The sequence below is a fragment of the Bos mutus genome, chromosome 18 (assembly GCF_027580195.1).
Source record: "Bos mutus isolate GX-2022 chromosome 18, NWIPB_WYAK_1.1, whole genome shotgun sequence".
NCBI classification, from domain to species: Eukaryota; Metazoa; Chordata; class Mammalia; order Artiodactyla; family Bovidae; genus Bos; species Bos mutus.
In genome coordinates this window covers 11,424,357-11,441,015 of record NC_091634.1, presented here as the reverse complement: position 1 = coordinate 11,441,015, position 16,659 = coordinate 11,424,357, and the positions used below count along the sequence as shown (strand labels likewise).

General features: G+C 44.1%; 1 non-coding gene across 1 annotated transcript; it reads left to right on the top strand.

Moving 5' to 3' along the window:
- The first annotated feature begins 16,123 nt into the window (after positions 1 to 16,123).
- On the top strand, positions 16,124 to 16,248 carry LOC138991885 (U6atac minor spliceosomal RNA). Its single transcript, XR_011467783.1, has one exon. It is a non-coding gene; the product is annotated as a U6atac minor spliceosomal RNA (small nuclear RNA).
- Positions 16,249 to 16,659: the final 411 nt, after the last annotated feature.

Below are 16,659 nucleotides of genomic sequence, written 5' to 3'. Positions count from 1 at the left end.
AGATATACACTATTATATATAAAATTAACAACAAGGACCTACTTTATAGCATAGGAAACTATATTCAATATCCTGTAATAATGTATAATAGAAAAGAATTTTAAAAAGAAAAAATATGTATATAACTGAATCACTTTGCTGTATACCTGCAACTTTGGAAATCAACATTACCTCAATACAAAATAATGTTTATTCTATTGTAGCCTATTAAGTATGCAATAGCATTATGTCCAAAAAACCAGTGTACTAGACCTTACTTAAAAGTACATTATTGTCAAAAATGCTAACCACCATCTGAACCTTCAGTGAGTTGTCTTCTTTTTGCTGCTGGAGGGTCCTTCCTGTGAGCTGACAGCTGTTGCCTGATCAGGGTGGTGGGTGCTGAAGGTTGGTGTCAGTGGCAATTTCTTGGAATAAGACAACAATGAAGTCTGCTTGACTCTTTCTTCACTTACAGACTTAGAAGCCAGCATAGTATTTCTTTCTAATTATTTATTTTTGGTTACACAGGGTCTTCGTAGCTGTGCTCAGGCTTTCTCTAGTTGCAGTGAGTGGGGGCTACTCTCTAGATGTGGTGCTTGGCTTGTCATTGGGGTGGCTTCTCTTGCTGCAGAGCATGGGTTCAGTAATTGTGGCCCGTGGGCTTAGTTGCTCCATGGCATGTGGGATCTTCCTGGACTAGGGATTGAACTGGTACCCCCTGCCACCTCAGGGTGAAGGCAGATTCTTCACCACCGAGCCACCAGGGAATCCCCCTGGGTACTGATTTTAGTGCTGCTTCCAGCGGTCTTGGGAAGGAGGCACCACAGCAGAGGGCCAGGAGAAGTCAGGGGATAAGGAGGGGAAACACAGCACATGTTCCAATTGCTTGAAGTGGAGGAAATGAGATGACAGGCTAATTCTTGGTGGAATTGTGGCTCAGAGGGTAAAGCGTCTGACTGCTATGCAGGAGACCTGGGCCCGATCCCTGGGTCAGGAAGATCCCCCGGAGAAGGAAATGGCAACCCACTCCAGTACTCTTGCCTGGAAAATCCCATAGACAGAGAAGCCTGGTAGACTACAGTCCATGGGATCTCAAAGAGTTGGACACGACTGAGTGACTGCACTTCATCCAGGTTAGAACAGCTCTGACTCTCTGAGGGGCAGAAAAAAGGGACAGGGAACGAGGAGGTGGGACATGCTGGAGAGATTCCTATACACCTGAGCCCATGGAGACTGCGGGAGTGAACGCTGGATCAGGCGTGGGACGCACTGGAGCCATCTGCGTGGGCAGTGCGGTGTGTCCCTAGTGAAGAGACCAGCAGACCTTTTACTCATGAAATCATCTCTCCTTCTCCCCTCAGAGGAGGACAGGCAGGTCCTTCCAGGCAGGTTGCAGCAGTGACCTGTGGCTCTAGGTGGACGCACTTTCTCAGCAAGTGTGCGCATGAATTTATCGAGCTTTCGGATCCCAGGATCAAATACCTCTGGACTTAGAAACAGGCTCACTCTGACTCTCTGTTGAGCAGTTTATGTTTCTTCTGCCTGTAAGGAAGGCAATGCAGAAAGCAGTACCAACTGCGAAGCAGCATGTTGGTGTATGATATATAATTTTTATTATAAATCTAGAGCAAATTTTACAAATCATTCAGAAGTGGCCTTAGCCAGGCAAAATTACATTATGCAAAAGTGTGTGCATGAGGGGAGGTGTACACAGTCTGTATCAGGGTGAGAAAACCCTGACAGAGTTACCTGAGTACAGAGCGCTCCCAGCCACCCCTCTCTGGGGGTCCAGTTCCACACAGCAGGAAGTCCATCATGAAGGTGGAATAAAGCCTTTCTCTCGGCAGCCCAAGGAGGCCCCGTCTGTGCAGAAGGCTGGTGGGAAGTAGACGCGCCTCGGAGAAGGCAATGGCAATCCACTCTAGTACTCTTGCCTGGAAAATCCCACGGATGGAGGAGCCTGGTAGGCTGCAGTCCATGGGGTCGTGACGAGTCGGACATGACTGAGCGACTTCACTTTCATTTTTCACTTTCATGCATTGGAGAAGGAAATGGCAACCCACTTCAGTGTTCTTGCCTGGAGAATCCCAGGGACGGCGGAGCCTGGTGGGCTGACGTCTATGGGGTTGCAGAGTTGGACACAACTGAAGCGACTTAGCAGCAGCAGCAGCAGACATGTCTCTCCGCCTCCCATGGACCCCATGGGAGAATTCCAGAGGCTCTTCAAGAAGCCCAGGGCTGAGTCATAATCCGCCCCCTGTGTCCTAAGGAGCATGCGCACCAGTGCAGCTTTCTAGGCTGTAAGCAATGCCAACAAAACAAGGGAGCGTGTTCCCTTCAGGGCGCTCCTGCTTCTCAAGGACCAGACACACCTCAGCAGAGACCAAGGCATCCTGAGAAAGTGAGCGGGGCAGACGGACGGAAGAGGAGGGGGTTGATGACTGGCCTGGGACTTTCCAGGTGGTGCTAGTAGTAAAGAACCGGCCTGCCAAGGCAGGAGACAGGTTCGATCCCTGGATGGGGAAGATTCCCTGGCGAAGTGAATGGCAAAACACTCCGGTATTCTTGCCAGGACAATCCCATGGACAAAGGAGCCTGGAGGGCTACAGTCAATGGGGTCGCACAGAGTCAGACATGATTGAGCAACTGAGCAGGATGACTGGCCTGAGGTGCCTCGAAAGGGAGTGGGATCCATTTCTGGGCATGAATGTAGAAAACTGCTGCTTCTTATTTTCTGTGTGGAGCCCCTCACACAGAAGGTTTGGGGAGCTCCTGGCAAGGGGAATGTGCAGGATTTTGGTGGCTTCTTTCCTCTAAAGCAGTCAGACTGGCTTATGCAGCAAGTTAAACAGAACCCCTTTCACATAAACAAGCAGTTACAAAAATTAAAATGGCAGAATGTCTCAGAAGGAAAAGGGAAAAAAAATAACCTAAACTGTACATTCTTTGACCATTATTTAAATAATCTCTAGAGGGTAAATTTCTGAGTCTTTTCCCCAGTCCCAGCAGATTGTATCTGATAAGAGCTGACTAGATGAAACCAGATTGTATCTGGTTGTTGTTGACATCAGCAACCTCAGATATACAGATACCACTCTAATGGCAGAAAGCAAAGAGGAACTAAAAAGCCTCTTGATGAGGGTGAAGGAGAGTGAAAGAGCTGGCTTAAAACTAAATATTAAAAAAATTAAGACCATGGCATCCGGCCCCATTACTTCATGGCAGATAGAAGGGGAAAAGGTGGAAGTAGTGACAGAGTTCCTCTTCTTGGGCTCTAAAATCACTGCAGATGGTAACTGCAGCCACGAAATCAGAAGACATATGCTTCTTGGCAGGAATGTGATGATGACAAACCTAGACAGTGTGTTGAAAAGCAGAGACATGACTTTGCCAACAAAGATCCATGTAGTCAAGACTATGGTCTTCCCAGTGGTCACATATGGTTGTGAGAGCTGGACCATAAAGAAGACGGAGTAGTACCAAAGAATCCATGCCTTCAAACTGTGGTGCTGGAGAAGACTCCTGAGAGTTCCTTGGACAGCAAGGAGATCAAACCAGTCAATCTTAAGGGAAATCAATCCTGAATACTTGTTGGAATGACAGATGCTGAAGCTGAAATTCTACTATTATGGTCATCTGATGCAAGTTCAGTTCAGTTCAGTTCAGTTCAGTTGCTCAGTCATATCCGACTCTTTGCGACCCCATGAATCGCAGCACACCAGCCTCCCTGTCCATCACCAACTCCCAGAGTTCACTCAAACTCATGTCCATTGAGTCAGTGATGCCATCCAGCCATCTCATCCTCTGTCGTCCCCTTCTCCTGCTGCCCCCAATCCCTCCCAGCAAACAGCTGACTCATTGGAAAAGTCCCTGATGCTGGGAAAGATTGAGGGCAGAAGGAGAAGAGGATGTCAGAGGATGAGATTGCAGGATGACATCACCGATGCAATGGACATGAACTTGGTCAAACTTCGGGAGACGGAGAGGGACAGAGAGGCCTGGCGTGCTGCAGTCTGTGGGGTCACAAGAGTCGGACATGACTGGGTGACTGAACAACAACAATAACAAGAGCTGACTGCCCCCCCACCCCAAAGTGATAATCCCTTCCTCTGTGGGCATTTCTTGAAATGAACTCCGTGAAGTTCTTTAAACATACCTGCATTTTAAAAATTATGAGTTACTTATGGACCTAGACAAGTAGTTGTTTAGTTGCTTCTAGTAGGTTCTCTCTCTTGGAGAAGGCAATGGCACCCCACTCCAGTACTCTTGCCTGGAAAATCCCATGGACGGAGGAGGCTGGTAGGCTGCAGTCCATGGGGTCTTGAAGAGTCTGACACTACCGAGTGACTTCACTTTCACTTTTCACTTTCATGCATTGGAGAAGGAAATGGCAACCCACTCCAGTGTTCTTGCCTGGAGAATCCCAGGGACGGGGGAGTCTGGTGGGCTGCCGTCTATGGGGTCACACAGAGTTGGACACGACTGAAGTGACTTAGCAGCAGCAGTAGGCTCTCTGGTAGCTCAGTGGTAAAGAATTCTCCTGCCAATGAGGAGACACGGGTTCAATCTATGGGTCGGGAAAATTCCCTGGAGGAGGAAATGGCAACCCACTCCAGTAATCTTGCCTGGGGGAAATCCCATGGACAGAGGAGTCTGGCCGGCTACAGTCCATGGAGTCCAAAAGAATGGGACACAACTGAGCACGCATACACTCACGCAGTAGGCTCTCTGAAGACGAGCTTTCCAAAGGAACTGGTGGTGTAGGGTAAGGGAGTTAAGAGAAGGCAAGGTTCAGAAAAAGAATGAGACTGGCACTTTACAGGAACAGATCACTTTTAACGAGGCGAGAAGGGGCAGCAGTCAGATTAGTGAGCTGCTGCACCAACCCAAGAAAAGAGTAAGTATATATAGGCATATATGTAGAAATCTGTCTTAAGGGGGCCTGTTCTTCTCCAAGGTTGTTCGGAGTAGTTATCTCTTAAACGGCTGGGGCAAGGAATTCTGGAGATCGGCCAGAGGCTGGACCTGCTGGAAGCTGGGCGTAATCAACCTTAATGTCCATTTTCTTTTTCCTTCAGTGAGAGAGTTCTTTGTTTTGCATAGAATGGTAGGGAGGACCCGCAGGGGAGTTTTAACTCCAGGCTACTTTGAGCCATGTAACTTTCCTTCAGGTGGTCTTCTAGGTAAGCATCAAGGTGTTTAAGCCCTGGTCTTGCAGGTAGACAACCTTGATGGGGACAAAGCTGTCGAATTTGCAGTCCTAACTCAATTATATATGTATTTCCTGTGGATGGTGAGTTCCTACTGGACTTTGAAGAGCTAGGAAAAGCTTTCCCTTTTCTTCTCTCTTCTTTTCTGACACATGCATTTCAGTGAGAAGGAACATAACTTGCAAATGTGTGGCAAATTCAAGTTAGACTCCAATAGGCCAGGACTGGGGTGGGAAGCACTGTTTACAACAGCTGAGACGTGGAAGCAACCTAGGTGTCCATCACAAGACGAATGGATAAAGAAGCTGAGGGACATACATACAATGGAATACTACTCAGCCAGTGTGCTCTGAATAAGCAAATGGGGAGGCCTAGGTCAGCAAATGGGGAGGGGCAGAGATTCTGACAACTGTCTCCCAAGGTCCTGTTTGCCGAAGTTCAATGACCAGGAAGGTAGGGTTTTCCACAGACTTACTCGTGGATGTGCCTTTTCATCTATTGACACCGAAGGAAAGGGCTGTGACCAGGCAGCCTGGAGGAGCCTTGTTAGAGGATTACAGGAGAGTTGGGGAAAGATTGTCTTCCATCTTCCCTGATGGTGAAAGAATCTCCTGGTGACGGAATGAGAACCTTGAGATGGCAGCAGTGTCGTGAGCACTGCCTCTTCGTTTTTGCATTACTTCTCCTTTTTGTTTCTCTTCTTCTCTCCTCCTCCTCCCTCTTCTTCTTCACTTCTCCATAATCTGTTTCTGTGGCTGTTGGAGATGGGGGACCTGAAGTTGCTTATGCTAATGTCCTGGGCATTAAAGTTCAGAGAAGACTGCAACTTTGTCAGTCTGAAAGGCATCAGCAATGGTTGTGTAAGTCAGCGTCATGGGCCAGGCCCTCACCATGTCCGGGGTGACTCAGCATCCCAGGCTTTCATCCCTTTGAAACTTTTAGCTTCAGAGAAAGGCTTTTATTACCCATTTTTTGCTGCTTGCTAACATTCTGGTGGGTGATCATTAGAAGAGATAGATTGTGAAATTCTACAATGGATATGAAGGAGGAAACAGAATAGGCTGTATCTTGAAAGCAGAGCTCCATCTTGGGCTGGACTGTGGACTTTGAGCTATATGCCCAGTATCTATGGAAACGACATACCAACTGGAAAACCAGACCCCCAGAAGGAAGAGCCCCAGGGCTCTCTATCACCTAAAAAAACCCCTAATTATCTGTGTAACTGAATAGAATCATACATTCTAAAACGCTTATTGGGGTATGACCACAAGCCTATTGATAAGGCATATGAATCATGGGTTAACTTTGATTGATTGTATCTTTCTTTTTCCTTTGTTCAGCTAGTTTCAGGGAGTTTTGGGGAGGTGGGTTTGGGCATGTATGCTTAGGGTATATAAGGTTTTCACAAAAACTGGTCAGGGTCTTTGGCTAAGAGGAGACTCTGCCTTGGGCCCGCTGGTGTAATAAACTGCACTCCACTATCTGCATTGTCCTTCTGAGTGAGTTTGTTTCCCGGAACGTGTGGTTACAACAGATACAGTGATACAGCAATGAGAATAAATTAAGCACAACAGTGTACAATGAGATGGATGACTCTCATAATTTTGAATGAAAGAATCAGACACATGTTAAGGACATACTGTGTTTTTCCTATGTGGAAAAGCATGAACAGGCAGACCTATCTCATGCATTGGAAGTGAGGATGCTGGTTACTCTTTGAAGGGAAGTAACTGGAGGTCTTCTTTAGGGTACGAATGACATATTGATTGATTTGGGTGTTGCTAACATGGATTGTTCAACTCCTGAAAGTTCATAGATTTTTTTAGAAACAGGCTTTAAAAAATTTATTTTGGGCTGCGCTAGATCTTCGTTGCTGCAAACAGTCTTTCTCTGGTTGTGGGTGGCCGGGGATCCTTTTCATTGCAGTGCGCGGGCTTCTCATTGCAGTGGCTTCTTTTGTTGCCTTGCCTGGAGAATCCCATAGACAGAGTAGCCTGGCAGGCTACAGTCTGTTTGGCCACAAAGAGTTGGACACGACTGAACGACTAACACTTTCACTTTCTGTGGAGACTGAACCCTGTGCTTCTGCAGCTGTTGACTTTCAACACCCCCCGAGGGAATTCAGGGGGGCATGAGGCACTCTGTGCTCCAGGGAATCTGGTGGGGTAGCTGGATATTCTCAGGAACTGATTTCATGATTCCCATCCTTGCATCTCATCTCTAGAAAAGCACTAAATCCCATCATGACGACATCACCTCCTCAGCAGAAAAGCTCTTATAACATGGGCACTTAATTGCCTTGAACTCCTCCTTCAACGAAATCTTTTATTTTGACCTTCCCCGACTGCCTCTTCGGAGCAGGCTATCAGAGCTATCTGAGGTGCTGCCTCCCGGGCTGCAGTCCTCATTTTGCCCCCAGTGAAACCTAACTCGCAGCTCTCAAGTTGATCACCTTTTTCAGTCGGCACCCTTCTAAATCAGATGGGGTGGGAACAGCCACGTCCAGGGGAGAGCGGGGTACAGGAAGCATGAAGACCAGGGAAGAGGAGACCCATAAAAATCAGTGCTGAGAAGCAGAGCTTTAGGAAGATTGAGGAGCAGATCCAGGCCAGAGACGGAGATGAAGTTTCCTTCCCTCTCCCAAGCAGGGCAGTCAGCCTCGGAGAAAGCAGAACAAGAGGAAAGGCGGCATACCCTACAGTTTATTTGAAAACAGAAAATACATCAGGGCTACTGTCACAGCCAAACCAACCAAGATTCCAATTATGATGGCGGCAATGGTACCGGTTGTGAGTTTAAACTGAGAGTCTGTTGTGGAAAGAAAAGAAAAGAATAGAATGAATGAAAGTGACATTATTTTACAGTGGGAGGTGCTCTACGAAAGAGTTGTCAACATTAAGTAGTCTCTACTTCTGCCTTCAAGATCGATTTTCTATGGGAGAGCTGTTGTGTGGTGATTAGGTGACTAGATCCCTGTGATTTTCTTTCTCTCTCCATATATTTCTAGGTTGGTGACCAGAGTTGCCTCAGTTCCAATCTGGCCTTTTCTGCACACATATATTTCCCAAGGCTTTGGAAATGTAAGAAGGACTGATGGTTATTTTTGTATGTTACTATTTCCCACCTCTTCATGATTTTGTATGTTATAACTTCCCACCTTTTCCTGGGGCTTCCCTGGTGGCTCAGATGGTAAGGAATCTGTCTGCAGTGTAGGAGATGTGGGTTTGATCCCTGGGTTGGGAAGATCCCCTGGAGGAGGAAATGGCAACCTACTCTAGTATTTTTGCCTGGAGAATTCTCTTTTTTTTTTTTTTTTTGACTTGCATTTGCCGATCTGAAGGAAGCTTCTTAGGAGAGATGCTTGGCTTCATCCACTGGGATGGTCAAAGTCCACCTTTTAGGAGAAGACATCATTTATGGTCCTCTGACAGAGTTCTCTTCCTAAACATACCAGGATAATGCTTTAACTTTCTGATATCCAGAGTTATCCTAAATCAGTGTGAAATTTCTTTTTTTTTTTTTTTTATTTGATAAACATTTGGTGGATGTATTTTCTTTTCTTTTTTTTTCTTTTCTTTTTCTTTATTTGAACATTGAAACTTATTTTCAAACACATTAATTAATGGGACCTATACAAAAATTCTTTTTTTTTTTTCTTTTTTTTAATTTCAGATATACACATGCTCCCCATCCTGAACCCTCCTCCCTCCCCCCTCCCCATACCATCCCCCTGGGCCTTCCCAGCGCACCAGCCCCAAGCATGCAGCATCGTGCACTGAACCTGGACTGGCATCTCGTTTCATACATGACATTTCACATGTTTCAATGCCATTCTCCCAAATCTTCCCACCCTCTCCCACAGAGTCCATAAGACTGTTCATCAGTGTCTCTTTTGCTGTCTCGTATACAGGGTTATCGTTACCATCTTTCTAAATTCCATATATATGCATTAGTATACTGTATTTATGTTTTTCCTTCTGGCTTACTTCACTCTGTATAATAGGCTCCAGTTTCATCCACCTCATTAGAACTGATTCAAATGTATTCTTTTTAATGGCTGAGTAATACTCCATTGTGTATATGTACCACAGCTTTCTTATCCATTCATCTGCTGATGGACATCTAGGTTGCTTCCATGTCCTGGCTATTATAAACAGTGCTCACGATGAACATTGGGGTACATGTGTCTCTTTCCTTCTGGTTTCCTCAGTGTGTATGCCCAGCAGTGGGATTGCTGGATCATAAGGCAGTTCTATTTCCAGTTTTTTAAGGAATCTCCACACTGTTCTCCATAGTGGCTGTACTAGTTTGCATTCCCACCAACAGTGTAAGAGGGTTCCCTTTTCTCCACACCCTCTCCAGCATTTATTATTTGTAGACTTTTGGATCGCAGCCATTCTGACTGGTGTGAAATGGTACCTCATAGTGGTTTTGATTTGCATTTCTCTGATAAAGAGTGATGTTGAGCATCTTTTCAAGTGTTTGTTAGCCATCTTTATGTCTTCTTTGGAGAAATGTCTATTTAGATCTTTGGCCCATTTTTTGATTGGGTCATTTATTTTTCTCCTGCCTGGAGAATTCTATGGACAGAGGAGCCTGAGGTGCTACAGTCCATGGGATCGCAAAGAGTCGGACACGACTGAGTGACTAGCCCATGAAGGAGTCTTTTGGGCCTAGAAAAGAAAACAACAGTCTCAAAGGCCCTTGCTGAATCATCTAACTTTGGAGAAAACAAAACAGAACTTTAGGTGCCCCTCTGATGCTCCAGGCCAGTTGCATCTATCTGGGACTTATCATCCCCTGTCCAGAAACCTTCCACCCCCTACATCTGCCCAGAAGACTTATCACCCCCTGCCCAACTACAAATGCCATCTCAACTAAAAAATACCCAAAACATCCCACCTGATTAACGTTTCCCTTATCGCTTCCACAAACCTCCCTATAAATATGGAGCCTCCCTGATTCCTCTCCGTGCTCAGCCTGGTCATTAGGCCAACTGTTGCCCCTCCTTGCCTGAATAAAGGTAACCTACTTCTGTTGAGGTCATCTTTCCTTTTTCTGCCTCGGCCCGAACTCTACCTTATAGCCCACACATCACTTCCCACCTTTTCATGACTGCATCTTTCTCTGGGTACCAGGTGTGACAGCTATGAATATGTGCCTCTCAGGTGTCTTGTGGTGGGCATTTATTGACAGAAAGCCCTCTGAATTCACTGCCCCTTTGCACAGAGAACACCCTTCACACTGGCTCCCAGTAAGGATGTGAATTCAATAATTCTATGAGAAATGATCGGGCCCTCCCTGGTAGCTCAGCTGGTAAAGAATCTCCCTGCAATGCAGGAGACCCTGGTTTGATTCCTGGGTTGGGAATACCTGTTGGAGAAGGGATAGGCTACCCACTGCAGTATTCTGGCCTGGAGAAGCTCTATACAGTCAGCAAAAACAAGACCAGGAGTTGACTGTGGCTCAGACCATGGACTCCTTATTGCAAAACTCAGACTTAAATTGAAGAAAGTAGGGAAAACCACTAGACCATTCAGGTATGACCTAAATCAAATCCCCTATGATTATACAGTGGAAGAGACAAACAGATTCAAGGGATTAGATCTGATAGACAGAGTGCCTGATGAACTATGGATGGACGTTCACGACGCTGTACAGGAGGCAGTGATCAAGACCATCCTGAAGAAAAAGAAATGCGAAAAGGAAAAATGGTTGCTGAGGCCTTACAAATAGCTGCAAAAAGTAGAGAAGCCAAAGGCAGAGGAGAAAAGGAAAGATATACCCATCTGAATGCAGAGTTCCAAAGAATAACAAGGAGAGATAAGAGAGCCTTCCTCAGTGATCATTGCCAAGAAATAGAGGAAAACAATAAAATGGGAAAGACAAGAGATTTCTTCAAGAAAGTTAGAGATATCAAGGGAACATTTCATGCAAAGATGGGCACAATAAAGGACAGAAATGTTATGAACCTAACAGAAGCAGAAGATATTAAGAAGAGGTGGCAAGACTACACAGAAGAACCATACAAAAAAGATCTTCATGACCCAGATAACCACGATGGTGTGATCACTCACCTAGAGCCAGACATCCTGGAACACAAAGTCAAGTGGGCTTTAGGAAGCATGACTACAAGCAAAGCTAGCAGAGGTGATTTAATTCCAGTTCCAGCGACTGAATTGAACTGATGAGAAATGATCTTCCTCCATGGGTGACTTTAGCTCAAGGACTCCCCATCAGCTTTGCAGACACTCTCTAAAACTGCACTGCAGCCTAAAACTTCCTTCCTTCTCTTTCTTTTTCACTTGGGTCAGATATGCCTTGCGGTCTAAGGACTTTCCCAGGCTCCTCCCACTCCTGCCCCACTTTCCTAAACAGGCATTCTCCCAGTAAATGTCTTGTATGTCTAATGCCATCTTGGCTGCATCTCAAGGATGAAAAGTATCATACCAGACAAGAAACCTTCCAGTCAAATCCTTTTTTTCTTCCTCTCCCATATTTAGTCAGTAACATGTTCCTATGAGTCTTTTGTTTTATTCTTTCCCTCCCTTCCAATATGTAATATTTTTTGCATCACTTTGTTTTTTATTTCTGTTTTCCTTACTAGTCAACTCAAATCTGAAGATTAATACTGATGTTAGCTATTGTTATGAGATACTTATTATATGACAAACTCTCTGCTATATACTTCACACATACCACATTTGATTCATATAATAACCCTGAACATTCAGTTCAGTTCAGTCGCTCAGTCTTGTCTGACTCTTTGTGACCCCATGGTCTGCAGCACACCAGGCTTCCCTGTTCATCACCAACTCCCAGAGCTTGCTCAAACTCATGTCCATTGAGTCAGTGATGCCATCCAACCATCTCATCCTCTGTCATCCCCTTCTCCTGCCTTCAATCTTTCCCAGCATCAGGGTCTTTTCCAATGAGTCAGTTCTTCGCATCAGGTGGCCAAAGTATTGGAGTTCAGCTTCAGTGTCAGTCCTTCTAATGAATATTCAGGACTGATTTCCTTTAGGATTGACTGGTTGGATCTCCTTGCAGTCCAAGGGACTCTCAGAGTCTTCTCCAACACCACAGTTCAAAACCATCAATTCTTTGGCACTCAGCTTTCTTTATAGTCCAACTCTCACATCCATACATAACTGCTGGAAAAACCATAGCTTTGACTAGATGGACCTTTGTTTGTCTCTGTTTTTTAACATGCTATCTAGGTTGGTCATAGCTTTTCTTCCAAGGAGCAAGTGTCTTTTAATTTCATGGCTGCAGTCACCATCTGCAGTGATTTTGGAGCCCAAGAAAATAAAGTCTGTCACTGCTTCCACTGTTTCCCCATCTATTTGCCATCAAGTGATGGGACCGGATGCCACGATCTCCGTTTTTTGAATGTTGTGTTTTAAGCCAGCTTTTTCATTCTCCTCTTTCACTTTTATCAAGAGGCTCTTTAGTTCCTCTTCACTTTCTGCCATAAGGGTGGTATCATCTGCGTATCTGAGGTTATTGAAATTTCTCCTGGCAATCTTGATTCCAGCTTATGCTTCATCCAGCCCAGCATTTTGCATGATGTACTCTGTATTCAGTTCAGTTCAGTCGCTCAGTCATGTCCGACTCTTTGCGACCCCATGAACCACAGCATGCCAGGCCTTCCTGTCCATCACCAACTCCCGGAGTTCACTCAGACTCATGTCCATCGAGTCAGTGATGCCATTCAGCCATCTCATCCTGTGTTGTCCCCTTCTCCTCTTGCCCCCAATCCCTCCAAACATCAGAGTCTTTTCCAATGAGTCAACTCTTCGCATGAGGTGGCCAAAGTACTGGAGTTTCAGCTTTAGCATCATTCCTTCCAAAGAAATCCCAGGGCTGATCTCCTTTAGAATGGACTGTTGGATCTCCTTGCAGTCCAAGGGACTCTCAAGAGTCTTCTCCAACACCACAGTTCAAAAGCATCAATTCTTCAGTGCTCAGCCTTCTTCACAGTCCAACTCTCACATCCATACATGACCACAGGAAAAACCATAGCCTTGACTAGACGGACCTTTGTTGGCAAAGTAATGTCTCTGCTTTTGAATATGCTATCTAGGTTGGTCATAACTTTCCTTCCAAGGAGTAAGCGTCTTTTAATTTCATGGCTGCAGTCACCATCTGCAGTGATTTTGGAGCCCAAGAAAATAAAGTCTGTCACTGTTTCCCCATCTATTTCCCATCAAGTGATGGGACCGGATTCCATGATCTTCGTTTTCTGAATGTTGAGCTTTAAGCCAACTTTTTCACTCTCCTCTTTCACTTTCATCAAGAGGCTTTTTAGTTGCTCTTCACTTTCTGCCATAAGGGTGGTGGCGATATTTCTCCCGGCAATCTTGATTCCAGCTTGTGTTTCTTCCAGTCCAGCGTTTCTCATGATGTACTCTGCATATAAGTTAAATAAACAGGGTGACAATATACAGCCTTGACATACTCCTTTCCCAATTTGGAACCAGTCTGTTATTCCGGTTCTAACTGTTGCTTCCTGACCTGCATACAGATTTCTCAGGAGGTAGGTAAGGTGGTCTGGTATTCCCACCTCTTAAGAATTTTCCACAGTTTGTTGTGATCCACACAGTCAAAGGCTTTGGTGTAATCAATAAAGCAGAAGTAGATGTTTTTCTGGAATTCTCTTGATTTTTCTATGATTCAATGGATTTTGGCAATTTGATCTCTGGTTCCTCTGTCTTTTCTAAATCCTGTTTGAACATCTAGAATTTCACAGCTCACATACTATTGAAGCTGGCTTGGAGAATTTTGAGCATTACTTCACTAGCGTGTGAGATGAATGCAATTGTACGGTAGTGTGAACATTCTTTGGCATTGCCTTTCTTTGGGATGGGAATGAAAACTGACCTTTTCCAGTCCTGTGGCCACTGCTGAGTTTTCCCGGTTTGCTGGCATATTGAGTGCAGGTCAACATTATTTCCACTTAATAGATGAAAAACCCGAGACTTCCAGTGATGATAAAAAAGAAGGTACCCAAAGTCATATAACTAATAAGAGGTGGATCTAGTGTAGTCCTCGACTGTAGGAATACCTGATTTTATAGAGCCCAATGGTAGTAATAGTAATAATAGCATCTAATAGTTATCGAACATTTCCTCAGCATGTGGCATTTTACTAAGGGTTTAATTGAATAGTATGTTAAATCTCTGAAACAATGACATGAAGCAGAGAGCTTTTAGTATGATTTCAGTTGAGGACTCTGAGGCTCAGTGAAGTTAAGAATCTCATGCAAGAATTTATAATTGTAAATGGTTACCTTAAAAAAGAAGAAAGATCTCAAATCAACCACCAAACGTTACAACTGAAGGAACTCACAAAAGCAGAACAAACCATACCAGAAGCTAGCAGAAGGAAAGACATAATAACAGCTAGAGTGGAGATAAATAAAATAGAGAATGGAAAAGTAATAAGAGAAAAGACAATAAAACGAGAAATTGGTTCTTCAAAAAAGAATAAGAAAGGCTTCCCTGGTGGCTCAGTGGTAAAGAATTTGTCTGCCAGTTCAGGAGACATGGGTTTGACCCTTGATCTAGGAAGATCCCACACACCGCAGAGCAGCTGAGCCTGTGCTCCACAACTACTGAGCCTGTGCTCGAGAGCCAGGGAGTTGCAATTACTGAGCCCACGGGTTGCAACTACTGAAGTCCGTAGGCCCTAGAGCCCATTCTCCAGAACAAGAGAAGCCACCGCAATGAAATGCCCGTGCACCGCAACTAGAGGGTAAACCCCACTCGCCACAGCTAGAGAAGAGCCAGCACAGCAGTGAAGACCCAACCCAGCAAAGTAAATAAATAATTGGGGGGAAAAGATGAACAATTCTGACAAAACTTTAACAAGACTGATCAAGAAAAACAGGGAAGATTCAGATTACTAAAATCAGCAAGGAAAGTGGGGACATTGCTACTAATTCTCAAGAAATAATGAGTTATAGGAGTATTATGAATAATTGTATGCCAACAAATTGTATAACTTCAGTAAAATGGACAAATTCCTAGAAACACAGATGCTACCAAAGTGGAATCACAAAGACTGTGACCCCATGGACCGTAGCCTGCCAGGCTCCTCTGTCCAGGGACTTCTCCAGGCAAGAATACTGGAGTGGATTGCCATGCCCTCCTCCAGGAGAATCTTCCTGACCCAGGGATTGAACCTGCATCTTTTACATTTCCTGCCTTGGCAGACAGGTTCTTTACTACTAGCGCTACCTGGGAAGCTCCAGTGTTATAGAGACCGTATATTAAAACCCGCATCTAACACCATTCTAAGTGTGAAAGACTGAAAATTTTCCCTCTAAGATCAAGAACAAGATAAGGATGCCTGCTTTTGCCACTTCTATTCAAAACAATATTAAAAGTAATAGACAGGGCTTCCCTGGTGGCTCAGTGGTGAAGAGTCCACATGCCAATGCAGGAGACATGGGTTCCACCCCAGTCTGAGAAGATCCCATATGCAATGGAGTAATTAAGCCTGTGCAAAAAAGGCCACACAGCTACAAAGACCCAGCCCGGCCAAAAATAAATAAAAAAATTATTTTAAAAATTAATTAATAAAAAAGTGCCCATTGCATTAAGAACCTGTATCAGGTATCTCGTTTAATTCTAATAAAACTTTGTGAATTACAAAAAATTACTTTAAAAAAGGTAATAGACCAATTTGGTGCCAAAGAAAGAAAAAAATAAAAGACACCGAAATTGTCAATTAAGAAGCAAAATTAACTGTTTGCAGAGGATGTGGCCTTATTAACAGAAAACCCTAAAAATTTCACGAAAAACTATTAGGTGTGATAAACAAATTTGATAGAGCTGCAGGATATGAAACCAACACATAAATGCAATTGTATTTCTATATATGAACAGTAAACAACATGAAAAGAAAAATTAAAAACTTCCCTTTATATGTTGTACGAAGGAGATAAGGCTAACACTCCCCTTGACAAAAACGGCAGAGGCCTTTGGACCTGACAATATGCATACAGTTGAGGAACTGCTACCTGAATCATAGTATCTAACCATCATTTTTATAAAAATAAATTCCAGTTATAACAGCATCAATAAGAATAAAATTTAGGAATTTTGGAGCTGACAGACTTGTACAAGAAAAACTAAAAAAAAATTTTTTTCAAAGAAAAACATAGTATAAGAAATTAAAGAAGACATGAATAAATGAAAAGTGTTCATGGACTGGAAGACTTAATATCGCTTAGATGACAATACTAACCAAGGTGTACTGGATATATGTGGGTAACGATTGCAAAACTATATGAATGGACTTAATACCACTGAGCTATAAACTTCAAAATTATTTCCATGATAAATCTTACATTTTTTAAAATTTACCATATAAAGATAGTGTACCAGAAAAAAAAAAAATCTTGTACAAGGTCACAGAGTAAATCCCAGCCCCAGGAATTAGAAACTTACTGTATTTTTTT